General features: G+C 35.0%; 1 pseudogene; it reads right to left on the reverse strand.

Moving 5' to 3' along the window:
• Positions 1–18,859: 18,859 nt before the first annotated feature.
• Positions 18,860–19,384, reverse strand: LOC120227341 (annotated as a pseudogene).
• Positions 19,385–20,188: the final 804 nt, after the last annotated feature.

Below are 20,188 nucleotides of genomic sequence, written 5' to 3' on the forward strand. Positions count from 1 at the left end.
ATGTAATAATGAAATAAATAGCTTTCTCAATAAGATCAGAAAAAGGCAAAGATGTCATCTCTTAACATTACATTTCAACAGCCTACTGGAAGTTATAGCTAGTGCAAAAAGACAAGAAAAAGAATTGAAATTTATGTACAATGAGAAGGAAAAATAAAATTGTTTTTGTCCCCAGAAGATAAGATTGTTTATATGGAAAAATCCAAAAGAACTGACTAAAAAATTTCAGAACTAATGAATCATTATAGCAAGATTGTAAGATAAAAGAATAATATATAAGTCTGTCAATTTTATATATATTAACAATGAACACATGAATTTTGAAATTAAAAACACATTACCATTTATATTAGTACTCCCCCAAATGAAATATTATGTACAAATATTATGTACAAACAATATATATATAATCTATATGAGGAAAACTATAAAACACTGATAAATAAAATTAAAGAACTAAATAAGTGAAGAAATATTCCATATTCATGGATAGGAAGACTGATTATTGTTAAAATCACAGTTCTTTCCAAGTTAATCAATAGAGTCAGCACAATCCTAATAAAAATGCCAGAAAATTATTTTGTAGATTTTGAGAAACTGATCCAAAGTTTATATGGAAAAAGAAAAGATCCACAATAACACCACAACATTAAAGGAGAAGAATAAACATGGAAGACTACTGGACTTCATGACTTAGTATAAGTCTACAATAATCAAGACACCATGTACTGGTGAAAGAGTAGACAAATTGACATAATGGAATAAAGAGTCTGGAAACATAAATAAAACCAACTAATCTGATAAAGGAGAAAAGGCAATACAATGGAGAAAGTATAGTATTTTAAACAAATAATGCTGGAACAACTGAACATCTGCATGCAAAAAAATAAATAAATAAATCTAGATACAGGCTTTATACCCTTCACAAAAATTAACTCAAAATGAGGTACCTGGGTGGCTCAGTAGGTTAATCTTCCAATTTCGGCTCAGGCCATGATCTCACTGTTGAATTTGAGCCCTGTATCAGGCTCTCTGCTATAAACACAGAGCCTATCTCAGATCTTCTGTTTCTCTCTGCCTCTGCCCTACTTATTCTCTCTCAGAAAGAAATAAACATTGGGGTGCGTGGGTGGCTCAGTCGGTTAGGCGGCTGACTTCCGCTCAGGTCATGATCTCACTGTTGGTGGGTTTGAGCCCCACATCAGGCTCTTTGCTGACAGTTCAGAGCCTGGAGCCTGTTTCAGATTCTGTGTCTCCCTCTGACCCTCCCCTGCTCACACTCTCACACTGTCTCCCTCTCTCAGAAATAAAAAAAAAAATTAAAAAAATAAAAAATAAATAAACATTAAAAAATTAAGTCAATATGAATAAAGGACTTAAATGTAAAACTAAAACTAGTAGGAGAAAATCTAGATGATCCTGTATTTGACAATGACATTTTAGATACAATATGAAAGTCTTGATCCCCAAAGAAAATAGTTGACAAAGTGTGCTTAATTAAAATTAGAAACTTTTGCTTGAAAGACACTGTAAAGAGAATGAAAGACAAACCATAGACTGGGAGAAAATATTTGAAAAGACAATGTGATTAAGGACTGTTATCTACAATATACAAATCCCCTTAAAAATCAACAATAAGAAAACAACCCAATTCAAAAATGGACCAAAAACCTGAATAGACACCTCACTGAAAAAAGATATAAAGATGACAAATAGATATAAAGATGAGAAATTCAAATTAAAAAGACAAGATACCAATACATACCTATTAGGATAGCCAAAATACAGAACCTTGCTAACACCAAATAATAGTAAGCATGTGGAGCAAGAGGAATTATCATTTACTGCTGGTGGGAATGCAAAATGGTACAGCCATTTTGGAAGACATTTTAGAAGTTTCTTACAAGACTAAACAAACTCTTTGCATACAATTCAACAGTTGTTCTTTTCCATACATACCCAAATGAATTGAAAACTTACATCCATGCAAAAACTTGCACACTGATGTTTATAGCAGCTTTATTCATAATTACCAGAACTTGGAAGCAACCAAGATGTCCTTCAATAGGTGAGTAGATAAATGCACTGTGATACATCACTGCAATGGAAGATTATTCCAAGATAAAAAGGAATGAATTATCAAGGCATAAAAAGACATGTAGGAATCTTAAATACATATTATTAAGTTATAGAAGCCAATCTGAGAAGGCTACATACTCTACAATTCCAACTATATGATATTCTGGAAAAGGCAAACTGCGGAAATAGTAAAAAAATCCATGACTGCCTGGTGTTGAGGAGGAAGAAATGAATAGGTGGAACACAGAGGATTTTTAGTGCAACGAAACTGTTTCATGAGCTACAGTAATAGTGGATACGTGTCATTACACATTTGTGCAAACTCATAGAATGTACAGCACCAGGAGTGAACTCTAATATAAACTATAGACTTTGGTTAATAATGTGTTAATGTAGGCTCATTACTTGTAACAAATATACCACTTTGAGGGGTAGTGATAATAAACGAGGCTATGCATGTGTGGAGTCAGAGAGTATATGGGAAATCTCTGTACTTTCTACTATATTTTACTGTGAACCTTGAATTGTTCTAAAAAATAGTGGCTGTTTAAAAAATCAAATAAGGGTGGAATATTGACTTAACTTAAAATACATAGATTATAAAATTTTTGAAAAACAACAACAACAACAACAACAACTTTGAGAAGAACCTTTGGGATCCAGTGCTGGGCATAGAGTTCTTGAACATGACAACAAAGGCACACTCATATCAGGGAAGTTTGCTGAGTTGAACTATGTCAAAATTGAAATTCTTAGTTCTGTGAAGGTCCTACTTGGGGGCATAAAGAGACAGGTTATAGAGTGGGTGAAAATGTTTGCAAACTATATATCCACACACTATTATTTATTGTGTATGGAGAACTTGCAAAACACAATAGAAAAAAAGTCCAATAACCCAATTAGAATGTGGAGAAAGCCATTAAAAGACATGTCACTAAAAAGGCTGTAAAAATGGCAAGTAAGTATGTGACAACATGTTCAACATCATTAACTATTGGGTAGGTTCAAATTGAAATAACAAGATATCACTGCATACCTATCACAATCGCTAAAGCAAAACAAAACAAAACAAAACAAAAAAACTAACAACATCAATTGATGGCAAGGATGCAGAGAAACCCAATCACTTATGAACTGCTAATTAAAATTTAGTAAAACATCACCACACTAGACACAGTCTCTAAGAAAAATAATTCTAAACATGCAAGTACCATACAAGTTGCCAGTGCACTCCTGACACTTATTTCAGAAAAAGAATGAATATTTATGTTCACAGAGGAACCTGTGCACAACTATTTGTAGCAGTTTGTTACTGGGCCAAAAGGTAATGGCCCAGATATCCTTCAATATGTGAACTTTTAAATAAACTTTAGTTAATCCACACTGTGGAATAGTGTTCCTCCTTGGAAAAGGGCAAATTATATTTTATTGATACATGCCAACTGATGAAACTCTGGAGATATATGCTGGGTGAAAAGAGCTAATATTCAAATATTATTATTGGATTATTCCATATATATAACATTGTTGCAGTGATTATATATTGTTGCCAAATTATACACATGGAAAACGGATTGGTGATAGCCAGAGTTTAAAGAGAAGTGGAGTAGGGAGATTGGCTCTGGGACATCTGGGTTCAAGCAGGCAACAAAAGAGTTGTGTTTTGACTCTGTCAATGTCACTATCCTGGTTGTGATATTATAGTATAACTTTGAATGTTTATTTACTTACTTTTGAGAGAGAGAGAGAGAGAGAGGGTGAGCAGGGGAGAGACAGAGAGAGTGAGACAGAATCCCAAGCAGGTTCCATGCTGCCAGCACAGAATCTGACAAGAGGCTTGAATTAATAAACTGTGAGATCATGACCTGAGCGGAAGCCAAGAGTTGGTTGCTCAACTGAGTGAGCCACCCAGGTGCCCCATAATTTTCAAGATTTTACCTTTGAGGGCACATGGGTAAAGGGCATATGAGATCTCCCTGTATTACTTCTTACAACCATGTGTGAATCTAAAGTTACCTCAAATAAAAAGTTTACTTAAGATTTTAAGCCATTTCCAGTTATGGAAAAAATATGTCATGGGAATAAAAGGTACAGCATAGGGAATGTAGTCAATGGTATTGTAATAGTGTTGTTTGGAGACAGATGGTAGTTACACTTGTGGTGAGCATAACATAATGTCAAATCTCTATGTTGTACACTTAATGTAAAATGTACATCTAATGTACAACTAATGTAAGATTGTGTGTCAGCTATACTTCAACCAAAATAATAATAATATTTTAAAGGTAAAATATAAAAAGTTAAGCCATAAACATCTTAGAAAAAAATAATTATTGAGTTTTAAAGTGGGAAAAGATACTTTGAGAAAAAAGTGACAAAAAATAAGCAAATAATAAATGTTTTATAATGTTTTAAAAGTTGAATATGACAAAAATGTTACAAGCAAATTTTGATGCAATGTGAATTAATATGATAGCATTTTCATGAACCAATTTGAAAAACATTAATTAATGTTGCTAAGTGTTCTGTAACAAAAGCATTCTAATGCATTCTGGCAATAAGTGCTATTAATTTTCATATGTCTGTTCTACTTGAGCCTCAAGAAATTTCGTGCGCTTTGAACATTAATTACAAGTCTGGTTTGTAAAACTGGGAATCTGTTCTTTGGAAATATGAGCTAATTTCTGATTAAAAAAAAAAAAGGCCAGTTGGCAGCTATATTGATTTAAGTACCTTTATTGGTAAAATATTGAAAACAGACTAAGTGTATAATAGTACAGAAATTCTTAAATATGTTAACAGCCTTAAAATAGAATTTTAACTAGGCATAATATCTATTTGAATAATCTCTAATGACATAGAAAATGTTCATAATATAATAGTAAGTGACATCATAATACAAGATCTTGCATGTGTTTATTTAGCAAATAGATCAAAATAATATATGACACTGACTTGGAACAATAAGTTAATTTTTTTTAGTTCTCTGTAGTTTCCAAGTACATATACCATTTTATAATAATAAAGTGACTAGAAAATATTTATTTTTATTTTTTGAAGTAATCCCTGTACCCATTGTGGGGCTCAAATTCAGGACCCCAAGAGTAAGAGTCACATACATGCTCTACCAGCTGAGTCAATCAGGCACCCCAAAGTGCCTGTAACTATAAATTACAGATAAACTGAAAAAAATTAAACTTATTACCAAAGAAACGTCTTAGAGATTTTTAAAAATCTGCCTTTTTTAAAAAATGTAAATTCAGAAAAATTAAAGCAATTAGGAAGATATATAACAATTATATAAAAAATAAGTGTATCTTAAAGCAAGTATGTTAGCAGTCATGCTGTTATTTGTTTTTGTCAGGACCTTTGGAGTTTCTAACAATGTGAGACAATAAACAATGATTAGGAAAAGAAAATGCCTCAATAACTAGTAGAGTTGCTTTCCAGTGATGCTGTTTTTGATTCTTTGTCCAGTCTCATTTTATATTTTCACCTGAGGACCTGAAACTCCTAAAACTTTCTTAATCTTTTCAATGAGGAGAAACTTTTTGTTTCCTATGAAAAACATCTTTGGAATAAATGGCTAGCAAATTGAATTTTTCTGTATCTGAAGCCTTTTTAATGCAATCAATTCCAGTGTAAGTGGAAGCTGAATTGAAAGTCTAGCACATCAAGTAATCCTTGCACTACAAAAAAGCTACAGAATCAATTTTGATATGGAAGTATTTGATGTAAAATTAAACTAGACCTTATCGTTGAGGAAATTTCTATGACTGCTCAGATATGTGTAACCCTTCTCACAACATATTTAATAGAAACACAACATTGCTCTCTATCTTCTTGTGTGAAAAGCAATCATCTGTCTACATTTCCATCACCGGTTCTACCTTTTATTCCATTTGTTATATGAAGTTTACAATATCCAGCAAAGTCATCCAGTCTGCCATATGCAATTTATAGTATCCATGTAATCCCTTAGTCACTTTTGTAACTTTTAATTCAGAATGTAAATACATTTGGGCTTCCTTACTCTCTTGGCTGAGATTTGGGGGTGTCCTTTGTCTTGACACTGTGGGAGGGTGAGACTCTTAGTCCAAAGTTAGTGTTCTTTTTCATGGACTGACAAAATACTCCCACAGCAAGTGCTGACTGATCACAAAACACTGCTTCTTCTGCTTACTTTTTTAATGGCAGAAGCTAGGTGCATTAAGATGTTCCAACTCTTATAAGTTCAAAAAAGGGTGACTTCTTTTTAAGAATTGTATCCCTTTGCCTATGGCTGGTTTAGGTGAAGGCAAATGACCCAGTCTTTGCAAATGGGAAAGTTTTTGGGTGTCTTCTGCAAAATATTTGGCTACTATTAATATAATCATTTTCTTATTCTGTATTTTTTCTTTGCCATTCTGAAAACCCAATAGGTATAATATCTAATCCATAACATCCCACCTTGCCAGACAGCTCCAGTCTAGATCAGTTGTTTTATATGCCTGTTACAAAGCTGTGATCACAGGACTTCCTGTTGTTGCATTACTGTGTTAGATACAGTTTTGTGAATCTGAGATTTCTTTTTTCCTGATTTACTAATTTTACAGAAGCACATGCTTGAGTAAATTCCTCAAAGTGTCATATGTAAGGTGTATCTGGTAGAATGGTTTGATTACTGGTAGCAAATTTTGAGGAAAAAGGGAGAATTTAATAATTATTTACCTAAAGAGTGTGTAAATGGGTAGGTGGAAGACACATTTGATCAGGATCATGGTATAGTTGCTCTGGGATTCTCTCTATTTTTACCCTCATTGAGATGTTTCTATTCTCAGGCTAGCTATCCTTATGAAAGCAAACTGAATGAAGCACTCCAGGCTTCACATATGTACCCCTTCCCATCCTGAAAGAGAATAAGAAATTTTCGTTTATGCTGAGGTTTCTCACACCAGAATCCATCAGCGCAATAAGGTGAGGAAACACACTATTTTCTTTCCCACGCTTTCAATGTAATTATGTCATTTATTTGTAATAGAGTGAGATTTGTTTGTCACAGTCTGTATTCAATTAATATGCTGGTTTTTAAATCTTTGGATGAAATAAAAATTCACTCTTTGTGGTTTTTGCAGATGCATCAATTTATATATCCATCAGCAAAGAACATATAGAACAGATAAATCACCCCCCAAAATTTGTTTGTTGTCAACCCCTCCTTCACCTCTAGCCCCAGGCAACTACTGATCTGTTCTCTGATGGTTTAGTATTGCCTCTTCCAAAATGTCATATAAATTGAAACACACATTATATAGTATTTTGGATTTTGTTTCTTTCCCTTAGTAAAGTTCACTAAAGATTCATCCATGTCTTATGAATCAATGCATTGCTTCTTTTTAAAACTGAGTAGTGTTCCCTTTTATGATATATCACAGATTATTTATTCTTCCTTGGGGGACATTTGGGTTGTTTCCATCTTTGCAATCATGAATAAAGCTACAAATCAACACTCATATACAGGGTTCTGTATGAATATAAGTTCATTCCACTTCATGAATACTTAAAAATGAGATTCCTAAATTATATGGTAAATGTGTGTTTAATTTAATAAGACTTCCAAACTGTCCTCCAATATGGCTTCCAAATTTCCTTTCCAAATAGTAAAGTGTGAGAAATCCATTTTCTCTACATCCTCATTAGGACTTGTTATTTCTAGTTTTTGTTTGTAAATTTTAGCCAATTTAATACACATGTATTTTATCACATGGTAGTTTACTGTGTACTTTTTTAATGACTAATAATGTTGAGCATTTTTTCAGATTTTTATTGATCTGTCTTCTTTGGTAAAACATCTAATCAGGTCATTTGTTCATTTTTAAAAAGTTTGTTTTCCTATTGTTAAGGTCTGAGAGTTCTTTATATATTCTGGATATATTCTGGATCAGATGAAGCCTTTTATCAAATGTGTAATTTGAAAATATTTTCTTTCACCTTGTGGCTTGTCTATTTATTGTGACAGAGTTTTTCAAAGAGTATAAATTTATATTTTTGCTGAAGTCTATTTATCAATTTTTTCCTTTTATAAATTATGCCTTCAATGCCATATCTAAACTTATTTTTAAAAAAGCACAGATTTCCTTTTTTCTAGAAAATTTATCATTTTATGTTTTATATTCAGATCCATGAAACATTTTAAATTAATTTTGTACAAGATATGAAATATGTGTAAAAGTTTAGGGGTTTTTTATATTTGTCCCAGGACCATTTTGTGAAAAGATTTTTTTCTCACTAAATTCTCTTGGCACTCCTGTAAAAAAACTAAAATAGCCACGTAGGAGACCCTCAGCTTCTCTTCTTCCACAAAAGTCAACATTTAGACAGTTACTTATTTAAAAAAACAAAAAACAAAAAACAGGTCTTGGAGGGCTCTAGTGTCCCTTTACACTGAAGTGTAATCTGTTGCTGAACAACAGATTAGAACAACAAAGCAAAGATTAACTGTACAAGAAGAGAGGTAAGAACACCTTAATTATTTTGTTTTGTTTTGTTTTTTGTTTTGCCTGCATCATCCCATTCCCCAGGCCAGCACTGGTCAATGCCAGGAGAGAACTCTTAAGCTGGAAAGAATTCCCCTTGCCAGAAGAAGAGGAACTGATAAAGCAACCAGCTTCCCCAAACTTTTGGGGCACTACATGAAGGACATACTTCAGTTTTATCCCACCCAGCCACTAACAGAGCTCAGACATACATAGATAGCTATGAACAAAAAAAGAAGAGCAAGAGCTACCAGTATGAGACATGCAGCACAGGGCAACCATGTGACCTGCTCTGCAGATGACCCCAGCTGCTTTCACCAGTGAAGAAACCAAGGGCCAGCACAGCCAACGTGGACCCCCCACAGATACCATTTTTGCCTAACAGGTATTCTTTTTTTTTTTTTTTTTAATGTTTTATTTATTTCTGAGAGAGAGAGAGACAGCGTGAACAGGGGAGGGTCAGAGAGTGGGGGAGACACAGAATCTGAAACAGGCTCCAGGCTCTGAGCTGTCAGCATAGAGCCCGACACGGGGCTCGAACTCATGAACCGTGAGATCATGACCTGAGCCGAAGTCAGACGCTTAACCGACTAGGCCACCCAGGCGCCCCACAGGTATTCTTGATCATAGATAGCATCCACTTGACTCTCTTCAAGCTTCCTCTCCTCACCACTATCGGATCTGTGAACCACATTAGGAGTCAGCTTAGGCCTCTGCAGCTGTGTGAATGTAAGACATCAGCCTAGATTCCAGCAACTATTCCTCACCAAAATGCATACATTGGAGGCTAATCTCTCCAGCTGTGTACCTACATGACTAACCTCCACTGCTATGCACCCATGGAGAGACCACATAACCAAAAGTGTAAATGCTCATATCCAGGACCTTCACAGCCCAGATCCAGCCTTTTCTTCTGTCACTATCATACATCATAGTGACTGATCTGCACTTGTCTCTCCAGCCACACATCTGCATAGCCTCAGCCTGACTCTAGATACTGGCATCCCCTGCTGTGCACCTATGATGACACCCAGCATCTGTGCACCTATGGTGACACCCAGCAACCACAATGGAGTATACCATACCCAGAGCACCCACAGTTGCTAGCATACTACCACAGACTAGCATACCTGACCTTTGCTGCTTGCCTTAACTTCTACTACTATGTGTGTGTCTACCAATACACAGAAACCTGAAGCTAACTCTTGAAGCTGAATGTGTACATAGTATTTGTTCTGGCCACAACTGATGCTTGCCCTCTTCCCTGGACACTGGGCCTAGAGGCTCAGGAGGACCCCAATAGCCCTTATAGCCAGGTTTGGACTCCTCACAGCTGCAACTAAAGGCCATACAGTTGTCAACACTGTGGATCTTAGAGGTGTGAGCTGATGAGACCTCATGCCCTCCTGGGTCCAGAACTGCCATATGTCCCTGGACTTGGTGCCATGCACCACTGGACCCAGGATCACAGTATGCTCCAGAGTGTTTCCACTTACAGGTGAAAGTCTTTACCAAAGCTAGTCCATAAAATTTAGAAAAATAACTTTTTCAAGTGCACAGCCTATGCAAGGCTACGTTAATCATGACAAATCAGGAAAATATAATACTACCAAAGAAATACAGTAAACCTTCAGTAACTAATTCCAAAGAAATAAAGATACATGAATAGTTTGATAATGAATTCAAAGTAATTGTTCCAAAGATCCTCAGAGAGCTACAAAAGAGCAAATAAATAATTTAGTGATACCAAGCAAACTACAAAAACAAAGTGAGAAGTTCAACGAAAACATAGAAAAGAATCAAACAAATTTTGGAGTTGAAGAATTCTCTAGAGAGCTTTAGCATCAGACTTGACCAAGAAGAAAAATCAGTGAACTTGAAGAAAGATCAACTGAAATTATACAATCAGAGGAGAAAAAAGAAAAAAAAAAAAGGAAATGAAGATTCAGTGCAATCCTTATAAAAATTCCAAAAACATTTTCATGTAAAAAGAAAAAAAAACAATTCTAAAATTCAAATGGGACCATAAAAAAATCCTAAACAAAGTAGAGAAAAAACAAAGTTGAAAACATCATATTTCATGATTCAAACTATATTTCAAAGTTATAATTATCAAAGAATATGATACTGACATAAAAACAGATACATAGACCAATGAAATAGGATCCAGAGCACAAAAATAAAGCTATGTCTGTATGACCAACTAATTTTTTTGCATATGTAATATATTTTATTTTATTTTTTACAAAAAGTTTATTGTCAAGTTGGTTTCCATATAACACCCAGTGCTCATCCCCACAAGTGTCTCCCTACATGCCCATCTCCCCCCTCCCTCCCCACACCCATCAGTCCTCAGTTTGTTCTCAGTATTCAAGTCTCTTATGGTTTGCCTCTCTCCCTCTCCCCCACTATTTTCCCCCTTCTTCTCCCCCATGGTCCTCTGTTAAGTTCCTCCAAATCCTCCTATATATGCAAACATATGGTATTTGTCCTTCTTTGCCTGACTTATTTCGCTCAGCATAACACCCTCAAGGTCCATCCATGTTGCTACACATGGCCAGATTTCATTCTTTCTCATTGCCATGTAGTCTTCCATCATATAGATAAACCACACCTTCTTGATTCATTCTTCTGTTGATGGACACTTAGGCTCTTTCCATGTTTTGGCTATTGTTGAGAGTGGTGCTATGAACATTGGGGTACATGTGCTCCTATGCATCAGCACTCCTATATCCCTTGGGTAAATTCCTAGCAGTGCTATTACTGACCAACTTATATTTAACAAGGAAGCCAAGAATACTCAATGAAGAAATGATAGTTTCTTTAATAAGAGAGTCAGGACCACTGGATAGCCACATGAAAAATAATGAAATTGAATGTCTGTCTTACACCACTCACGGAAATTAACTCAAGTTGGAATTAAGACTTAAACATAAGACCTGAAGCCACAAAATTTCTAGAGAAAAAAAAATTCCTTGACATCAGTCTTGGCACCAGACTTTTTTGGATATGACATCCAATGTACATGCAGCTAAAGCAAAAATAAACAAGTGAGACTACATCAAAAATGTTCTGTACATCAAGAGAAACAATCAATAAAATACAAAGACAACCTAGAATGGGAGAACATATTTGCAAAGGATGTATCAGATAACGGATTAATATCCAAAATCTATAAAGAACTCATACAATTCAATAACAGAAAAATAAACAATCCAATTAAAATTAGACAGAGGAACTGAATAGACATTTTTCCAATAGAAAATGGCTGACAACTACATGAAAATCTGTTCAACATACTCAACATAATTATCACAAGGGGAATGCAAGTCAAAATTATAATGAGACAGCACTCACATCTCTTAAAATAACTTATCAAAAATATAAGAGCACATGCTGGAGGGGATGTGAGGAAAGGGAACACTTGTGCACTATTGGTGCAAATATTAATTGGTGCAGCCATTATTGAAAACAGTGAAAAGTTTCCACAAAAAATTAAAGATAGAACTACCATATCACCTAGCAATTCCACTTTTGGGTATTTATCTGAAGAAAGTAAAATCACTATGTTGGTAAGATATCTGTACTCTCATGTTCAATGAAGCATTATTTGTAATATTCAAGACATGGAAACAACCTAAGTATCCACTGATGGATGATTCAAATAAAAATATGATATATATGTGTGTGTGTGTGTGTGTGTGTGTGTGTATTGTACATACATACCATAGCCTTTCCAGCTGTATACCTGCATGACCGTAGCCTCCATTGCTGTGCACCCATAGGAAGACTTTGCAGACATAAGAATAAATGCTCACAGCCAGGACCTTCACAGCCCAGATCCAGCCTTATCTCCTGTTCCTAAGCTGACACTGTGGATCTGATTAGACTTCTCTCTCTCTCTTTCCCTATATATGTATAAAATCCTACCATTTGAAACAGTGTTTTGTCTTGCTTGCACGTATATTTCATACATTTTGTTTTTCACAGCTGGATGTATTGCCTGTTATTATGTTAGCGGACTCTTAAATATGAAAAAAAATAGATTTCATTCCTAGAAATGAGTATGCCTTTTCTTCATCTAAGGCTTTCTGCTAAACTAGTTAGAAGTTGAACTCTGGTTAAGGTTTGTTGTTCTTACAGATTCTTTCAGTTGCCACAGGCTTCAGACTCTTCTAGAGATACCTTATGTTTAGGGTAGAGGTCGGCTTGCCAGAGGTGTGTTTTCCACACTCCAATGCCTCTTATGACTCCTCCATCCTTGGCTTTAAATTTCTTTTGCACTGTGCCTCAGAGAGTGTCAGCCTTTGCAGAACTTGTTAAAGAATGCTTATTTTCCTGGTTTTGATGGTGAAGAGTATTGTTTATTGTCTTAGGCTTCAGTCTTCGTGTATATTTATGAATTTGTATTTAATGGTTTTCAAAGTATTATAAGGAGTTTCTTCTTTAATTTTTTTCTCAGTTGTTGGTATAAAACCATTACTATTTACTTTTCTATACTGAACTGTTATCTAGTTTGATAAATTAACTTATTAATTTTAATAAAATATCACTCCATTATTTCTTTGATTGTTCTACGTGCATAATTATGGCATTTCTTCCTTTATATTCATTTATAGTCTTTATATTTTTTGCTCTCACCTTATTGCTTATAGTCATAACTTCCAGTAGAGTGTTGAATAGAAATAGTGATAATGACTATTTTTGCCTTATTCTGAAAGATGGATAATATGGCTAGAAAGTACACTTAATTCTGTAAGAAATTGGTGTAATCTGTAATAAAATTATTGTATAATTTTATATTTCTAACAGTAATAAATGAAAGTCCCATATCTTCCGCAATCTCACTAACACTTGATATAGTGAGTCTTTTTAATGTTAGCTATTCTAAAAGGGGTGTAGTGGTTTCTTATGGTATTAATTTTTGTTTTTCTAATAAGCTATAATTTTGAGTATCTTTTCAGGTGTTTACATGCTATCTGTGTACATTCTTTGGCGATGTAACTGTTTAAAGACTGTTAATTATTTTGACTGATTTCTTATTGTTGAATTTTAAGCTTTTTATATATTCTTGCTATAGGTTTTATTTTTATAAAATATGCACTTTGAAAATATTTTCTCCAATTCTGAGGATTTCTTTTAATGATCTTAAAAGTGTCTTTCAAAGAGAAGCTTTTGATTTTTATGAAATCCAATTCATCAATATTTTTCTATGAGAAAACACGCTTTTAGTGTCATATCAGAGATATCTTTGCCTAACCCAAAGTCACTACAAAAGTTCTCTCCTGTTTTCTTGTGGAAGTTATATAATTTTAGGTTTCACATTTAAATCTATGATTAATTCTGAGTTAACTTACATACATAACATGAATTATGGATCATAGTTTCATTCTTTCTGCACTTGTATTCAATTGTTCTGCAGTATTTTTTAAAATGTTTTATTTATTTCTAGGAGAGAGAGAGAGAGACAGCATGAGCAGGGGAGGGTCAGAGAGAGAGAGGGAGTCACAGACTGAAACAGGCTCCAGGCTCTGAGCTGGCAGTCAGCACAGAGCCCGACGCGGGGCTTGAACCCATGAACCGCGAGATCATGACCTAAGCGAAAGTCGGACGCTTAACCGACTAAGCCACCCAGGCGCCCCTGTTCTGCAGTATTTTTAAAAAAATAACCCTGTTTCTTCTGATTTGCCTTTGGGCTTTCATTAAGAATCATTCTTCCATGTGTGCATGGGTCTATCTATGGACTTCCTGGACTATTCCTTTGATGTAGCTTTCTCTCTCTACATAAATACCACATTGTCTTGATTATTAAAGTTTTACAAGTCTTGAAATCAAGTAATATTACTCTTCAAACTTCTATTTTTAGAATTATTGGCTTTGGATTCCATAGCAACTTTAGTACTACTTTGTCAATTTCTACAAAAAGCATGAGGATATTTTCTTTTTCCCCCTTTTATTTATTTATTTATTTTACAAATAGTTTATTGTCAAGTTGGTTTCCATATAACACCCAGTGCTCATCCCCACAAGTGCCCTCCTCCAAAGCATGAGGAGATTTTCATTGTGATTGCATTCATTCTAAGATCAATTTCAGGAGTCTTTTGACCCATTTATTTAGTCCCTCTAAGATTTCTATCAACAAGATCTGTAGTTTTCAGTGTACATTATTTTATGTTGTCAGATTTAGCCTTAAGTATTTCATAATTTTGATATTATTTAAAACTCTTAATTTAATTCAATTTAACTAATTTAATTTAATTTTAAAGTTTATTTGTTTATTTTGAGAGAGAGAGAGACAGAAAGAGAGAGAGTGTATGCAAGTTGGGGAGGGGCAGAGAGAGAGAGGTAGAGAGAGAATCCTAAGGAGGCTCAGTGCAGAGCCTGACATGGGGCTCCAACTCATGAACCATGAGATCATGACCTGAGCTGAAATCAAGAGTCTGATGCTTAATAAACAGGCACCCAACATTTTATTTTATTTTATTAAAAATTTTTAAATGCTTTATTTCATTTTTTAAGAGACAGAGAGTGACAGAGCATGAGCGGGGGAAGGGCAGAGAGAGAGGGAAATGCAGAATCAATCCAAATCAGGCTCCAGGCTCTGAGCTGTGAGCAGAGAGCTCTGTGTGAGGCTCAAACCCATGAAGGTGAGATCATGACCTGAGTGGAAGTCAGATTCTCAAGCAACTGAGCTACCCAGGTTCCCCCCAATTTTTTTATTAATATCAATTTTAATCAGTCATTATTGTTATATAGAAACAAAAAAATTTTTTTCACATTGTCCATACATCTTTCACTCTCATTAAACTCTCTTAATATGTCTAGGAGCTTTTTGAGCATCATATTATTTCATATAAATACTCCTGTGTCTGTAATGATGATTTTACTTCTTCCTTTCAAATTTTGGTGCCTTGTATTTAATTTTTTAGCCCAATTGTAAGTGACTAGAAACTTTATTATAGTGTTTAACAGAAGTGGTAAGAGTGAATAGGCTTGAATTTATATTAATTTTAGGTGGCAAACATTCAGTCTTTCACCATTAAGTATGATGTGAGCTCTGTGGCTTTTTGATACATGTGTTTTTTCAAAAGAAGGAAATTCCCTTAAATTATTTTTGTTTTGCTGAAATTTCTAGCAGGAGCAGATGTTGCTATCGTTCAGATGCTTTTTCTCCATCTATTAAGTTGATCAGATTGGTTTTCTCTTTTCATTTGTTAAAATGATTATTTAAATAGAATGATTTAGAATAGTGGTCAGCAAACTATAGCCCAAGGTCCAGCAGCCTGTTTTTGTGAATGAAGTTTCCTTAGGGGCACAGCCATGCCATCCAATTATATATTATCTGATAGCTTTGTTCATGCTACAATGCAAGTGTTGAATAGTTGTGACAAAGACTACATACCATAACTTAAAATGTTTATTAGTTGCCTTTTAAAGAAACAATTAGCTGATCCCTTCTTTAGAATGTTAAATCAACCTTGCATTTCTGGGATAAACTCTACTTGGTAATGATGTATTATCGTTTTTATATATTGCTAAATATAATCTAAAATTTAGTTTGGGACATTTGCATCTATATGAATGAGGAATATTGGTTTATAATTTTCTTGTTGTAATGTATTTTTCTGGTTTTCATAATAAAGCTGACCTTATAATTTGATTTGACAAACATTCCCTCCTCCTCAATTTTTAAAAGATTTTGTGTAGGAGTGCCTGGGTGGCTCAGTTGGTTAAGCATCCGACTTCGGCTCAGGTCATGATCTCACGGTTCGTGGGTTCAAGCCCCACGTGGGGCTCTGTGCTGACAGCTCAGAGCCTGGAGCCTGTTTCTAATTCTGTGTCTCCCTCTCTCTCAGACCCTCCCTTCTCATTCTATCTCTCTCTCAGAAACAAAGAAAACATTAAGAAATTAAAAAAAATATTTTGTTTAGAATTTGTAACATTCCTTTTTAAAGTTATTGGTTAAATTCATGAGTGAAGCTATCTGAACCTGCAATGTTTTTGTTCGTTTATTTGCTTGTTTTTTGAAGGGGAAGGTTTTTAACTAGTAACCTCTTTTCTTTAATAGATATAAGGCTATACATATTATCTATTTCATCCTGCTTTAGTCTTGTTAGTGTGTGTCTTCCAAGGGATTTAAAATGCCAAATTTATTGATATGAAGTTGTTCAATATGTTCTTACTATCCTTTAATATATATAGACTGTAGTGTTATTTTCTCCTCCTTGGTCCCTCCAGATATTGGCTTCCATCTCCTCGACTCAAAATTTTCCAAGTTCTACCTGGATACTTAACTTTGTCAAGGCATTGACATCTAGGGCAATTATAAGCTTACCTGTTTTCTGTCTCTTAGGAATTCCTTCTTTATCCAATTTCAATGTCCAAAAAGTCATTGTTTTATACTTTTCTGTCTGATTTTCCTTTGATTTAGATAAGAGGTTAGTTAGATCCAGTCTCTAAAACTCTGTCTTGCCTGGAAGCACATGTTACTGATTAGATTATTGATCTTTAACTTTTCTTGTTTATTATAATTTCAGATGATCTGTTTCTCTATCAACATAGCTTCCATTACATATCAAAATTTGATACCCTTTATTTATATATCATTTAGTTCATGATATTTTAAAAAACCCAATATTATTTTTTTTCCTTCATGCATTATTTAAAAGCACTGTGTTAATTCCCAAATGGGTAACTATTTTCTAGTCATTTGTGAGCAGAGGGAAGGTGGGAGGAGGATTGCTGATACCTAAATTTAATTGCAGTGAGGGAGAAAAAAATACAAGAGATGTGGTTTCAATTCTTCTAAATATATTAATACTCTCCTTATCTTCTATTATATGGTCAATTTTAGTAAATGTTCTATGTATATCTAAAAATACTGTATATTCTAGAATTGTTACATGCAGTGTTTTATATAGGTGAATGTGGTCATTCTTTTTCAAATATGACATATTTTTTCTGACCTTTTTGTGTGCTGCTTCTATCAATTACTGTGTTTATATGATCTGTGTAGCATTCTACACAGATTACATACTATATATGTTATGCTACTGTGTAACATATGATCAATTTTTGGAAACGCTCATTCATTCTTTCAACAAATATTTACTATATGTCTATTTGTGTCTGTTTGTTCATTTTCCACAGTAATAGATCCTCCTAGTTTATGCTTCTATGAAAATGTCTAGTGGTGGGTAACTGTACATGGAGGATGATAGAAAAGAGGATAGGGCTTACTTTCTCATATACATAATTCAACAAATCTCCCAATTTCTGCCCTAGTTCTCACTCTTGACTTTGTTACATCTGCTTCCTCTAAGCCTGGAGTATTTCCTGCATCTGCCAGACATTTGGCTCCCTTGCCACTGCACCTTCTCAGTACCCAGTCTAGGTAGCTGCTTTTTTTGTTTTATTATTCAAAAATCTACATCTATTTTATTTTATACAATTTTTCCCTTTGATGAATGTTTTCTGATGCCTAAGTGCTTTCTGGGTAAGCTCTTTTGGCTCATAAAGTCAAGAGTTATTATTTTACATAACAAGAACATTGGAGCAAGGATTGCTCCAGGGTTGGCTTGTTGACAGTTCTTGCATCTTTCCATCTGCCAGACTGTGGTCTCCTCAGGACCACAAGATGGCTCTAGCAGATTCCACTGTTACTTCATGGGAAGGCCCAAGACATCTCTCCTGTGCTTCATTAGCTAGCATTGTATCTGTTACTTATGGAACAATGGTGATTGATATGGAGAAGAATAGGTGTTGAGGGAGGAGGAAAGGTGGGGCTAGATCATGTAGGCTCTTTGGGGGTTGTATTTTTATTTTGATTTCATTCTAACTGAAAAAGGAAGTCATAAAGAATGATAGGAATCACATAGGGAATGGTGTGATTTCTTTTTATTGAGCTTTAAAATATCACACTGGATTTTACATGGAGGAGAGATTGATTATGGGGTGGAATATAAGAAAGATAATAGGGAAATTTGTTAAGAATAGCAATCTACATGAGCTAAAACGAAGATTAAATAACGTATTTCCTTTTTTTAAAGTGCATTTATTAATTTATGTTTGTTGGTTGGTTGATTGGTTGGTTGGTTGTTTTTTTTGGGTACCAAATTGCTTTATTTGAAGGAATACTACAAATAAAGAAGTTAAGTAGATGTTTGGTACAACTTATAGAAAAGGAAACAGTAACCCCAACATCCATGCACCACTTCGATGACCAGGGGAGTCACCCTTGTGGCTATGGGAATACAGCCTAAGGCTTAACTCTCATTATCACTGTTTCCCAAGGTATTCTTGTCAAAGAGGTAGTCTGCCATGCCAGATTCAGGAGCCCCCATCTTGTGCAGGTTGGTTACCTTGTCACCCAATTCTTTGATGGATTTCACCTATTCATTCAGATAATAAGTCTAAATGAAGTCACATAAACGGGGTCATTTTTATCAGTGGCCAGTTTTTACAGTTCCAGTAGTGACTGATTCACACTCTTTTCCAAGTGTAACACACACTCCATTGCATTCAGCCTGTTCTCCCAGTCATCACGGTCTGGTTTCGTGATATCCTGGAGGAAGATTCCATCACCTGGTTTGTTCTGAAGATTCATCAGCTTCTCAGCATGTTCCCTCTCCTCATGAGACTGGTGAGGAAAATATTTGGCAAAGTTCTTCAAAGCCATATCATCAATGCCAAAGTAGTAAGACATGGACAAAAAGACATAAGAGGCATATAACTCCAGGTTGTTCTGGCCATTGATGCAGCCGCAAGGCCTGCTGATAGTTCTGGCGCATCTGCAAGGGGTACTGGTCCTTATGGCAGTGGTTAAAGGGAGGATGCAGAGATTTGGGAGCTCACTGGCACTGGAGCACTCGCTGGGGCCTTGGGCCAGTCAGAGGGCTCTGTGAGGAGATGGTGAAGTGTTGGCTTTGAGGGTACCCCTCCCCCATGCCTTTGAGGGTGTTCAACACCGGTTAAGTCCAAGCATTATTGAGGGAGGAAACTGCAGTGACTCTCTGAGCAGAGAAAGAGAGAAGGATAGAGAGAATCCCAAGAAGGTTTTGCACTGCCAACACAGAGCATGTTGTGGGGCTTGAACCTATGAAACCCCAACATCATAACCTGAGCCTAAACAAAGAATGGGGTCACTTAACCTACTGAACCACCCAGGTGTCCCATAAGTAATATATATCTATCCCGTGCATGTCAGTTAATTAAAACCAACAGAAGGTAAAATTTGAAACTTGAATTCATTCTCCAAAAAGAACATTTTTTTCCCTTTGTGCCTGTAAGCATTTTCTCCTTCACCTTTCTTCTTATGTTTTGTTACAATAAATGTCAAAATCATAGCAAAGTATTAAAACACAAATATATGAAAACTCCAATATTAATGCCTCAGTAAGGGCTTGCAAGTGCACCAAATTAAAAGTAGAACTTCCTTCTCTTTTTTAAATTACTATGCTGTCTAATATGTGCTACAACTTATTGTAGAGTGTGTCATATATTATGGATGAAAGCAGAAATGTTATGAAGTACCTTAACACTCTAGTGCTTGCTCATCTATTTAGACATAGTAAATAGTAAATACAACCTATGAA

This window comes from Hyaena hyaena, unplaced genomic scaffold (genome assembly GCF_003009895.1).
Source record: "Hyaena hyaena isolate Hyena2069 unplaced genomic scaffold, ASM300989v1 scaffold_2197, whole genome shotgun sequence".
Classification (NCBI taxonomy): domain Eukaryota; kingdom Metazoa; phylum Chordata; class Mammalia; order Carnivora; family Hyaenidae; genus Hyaena; species Hyaena hyaena.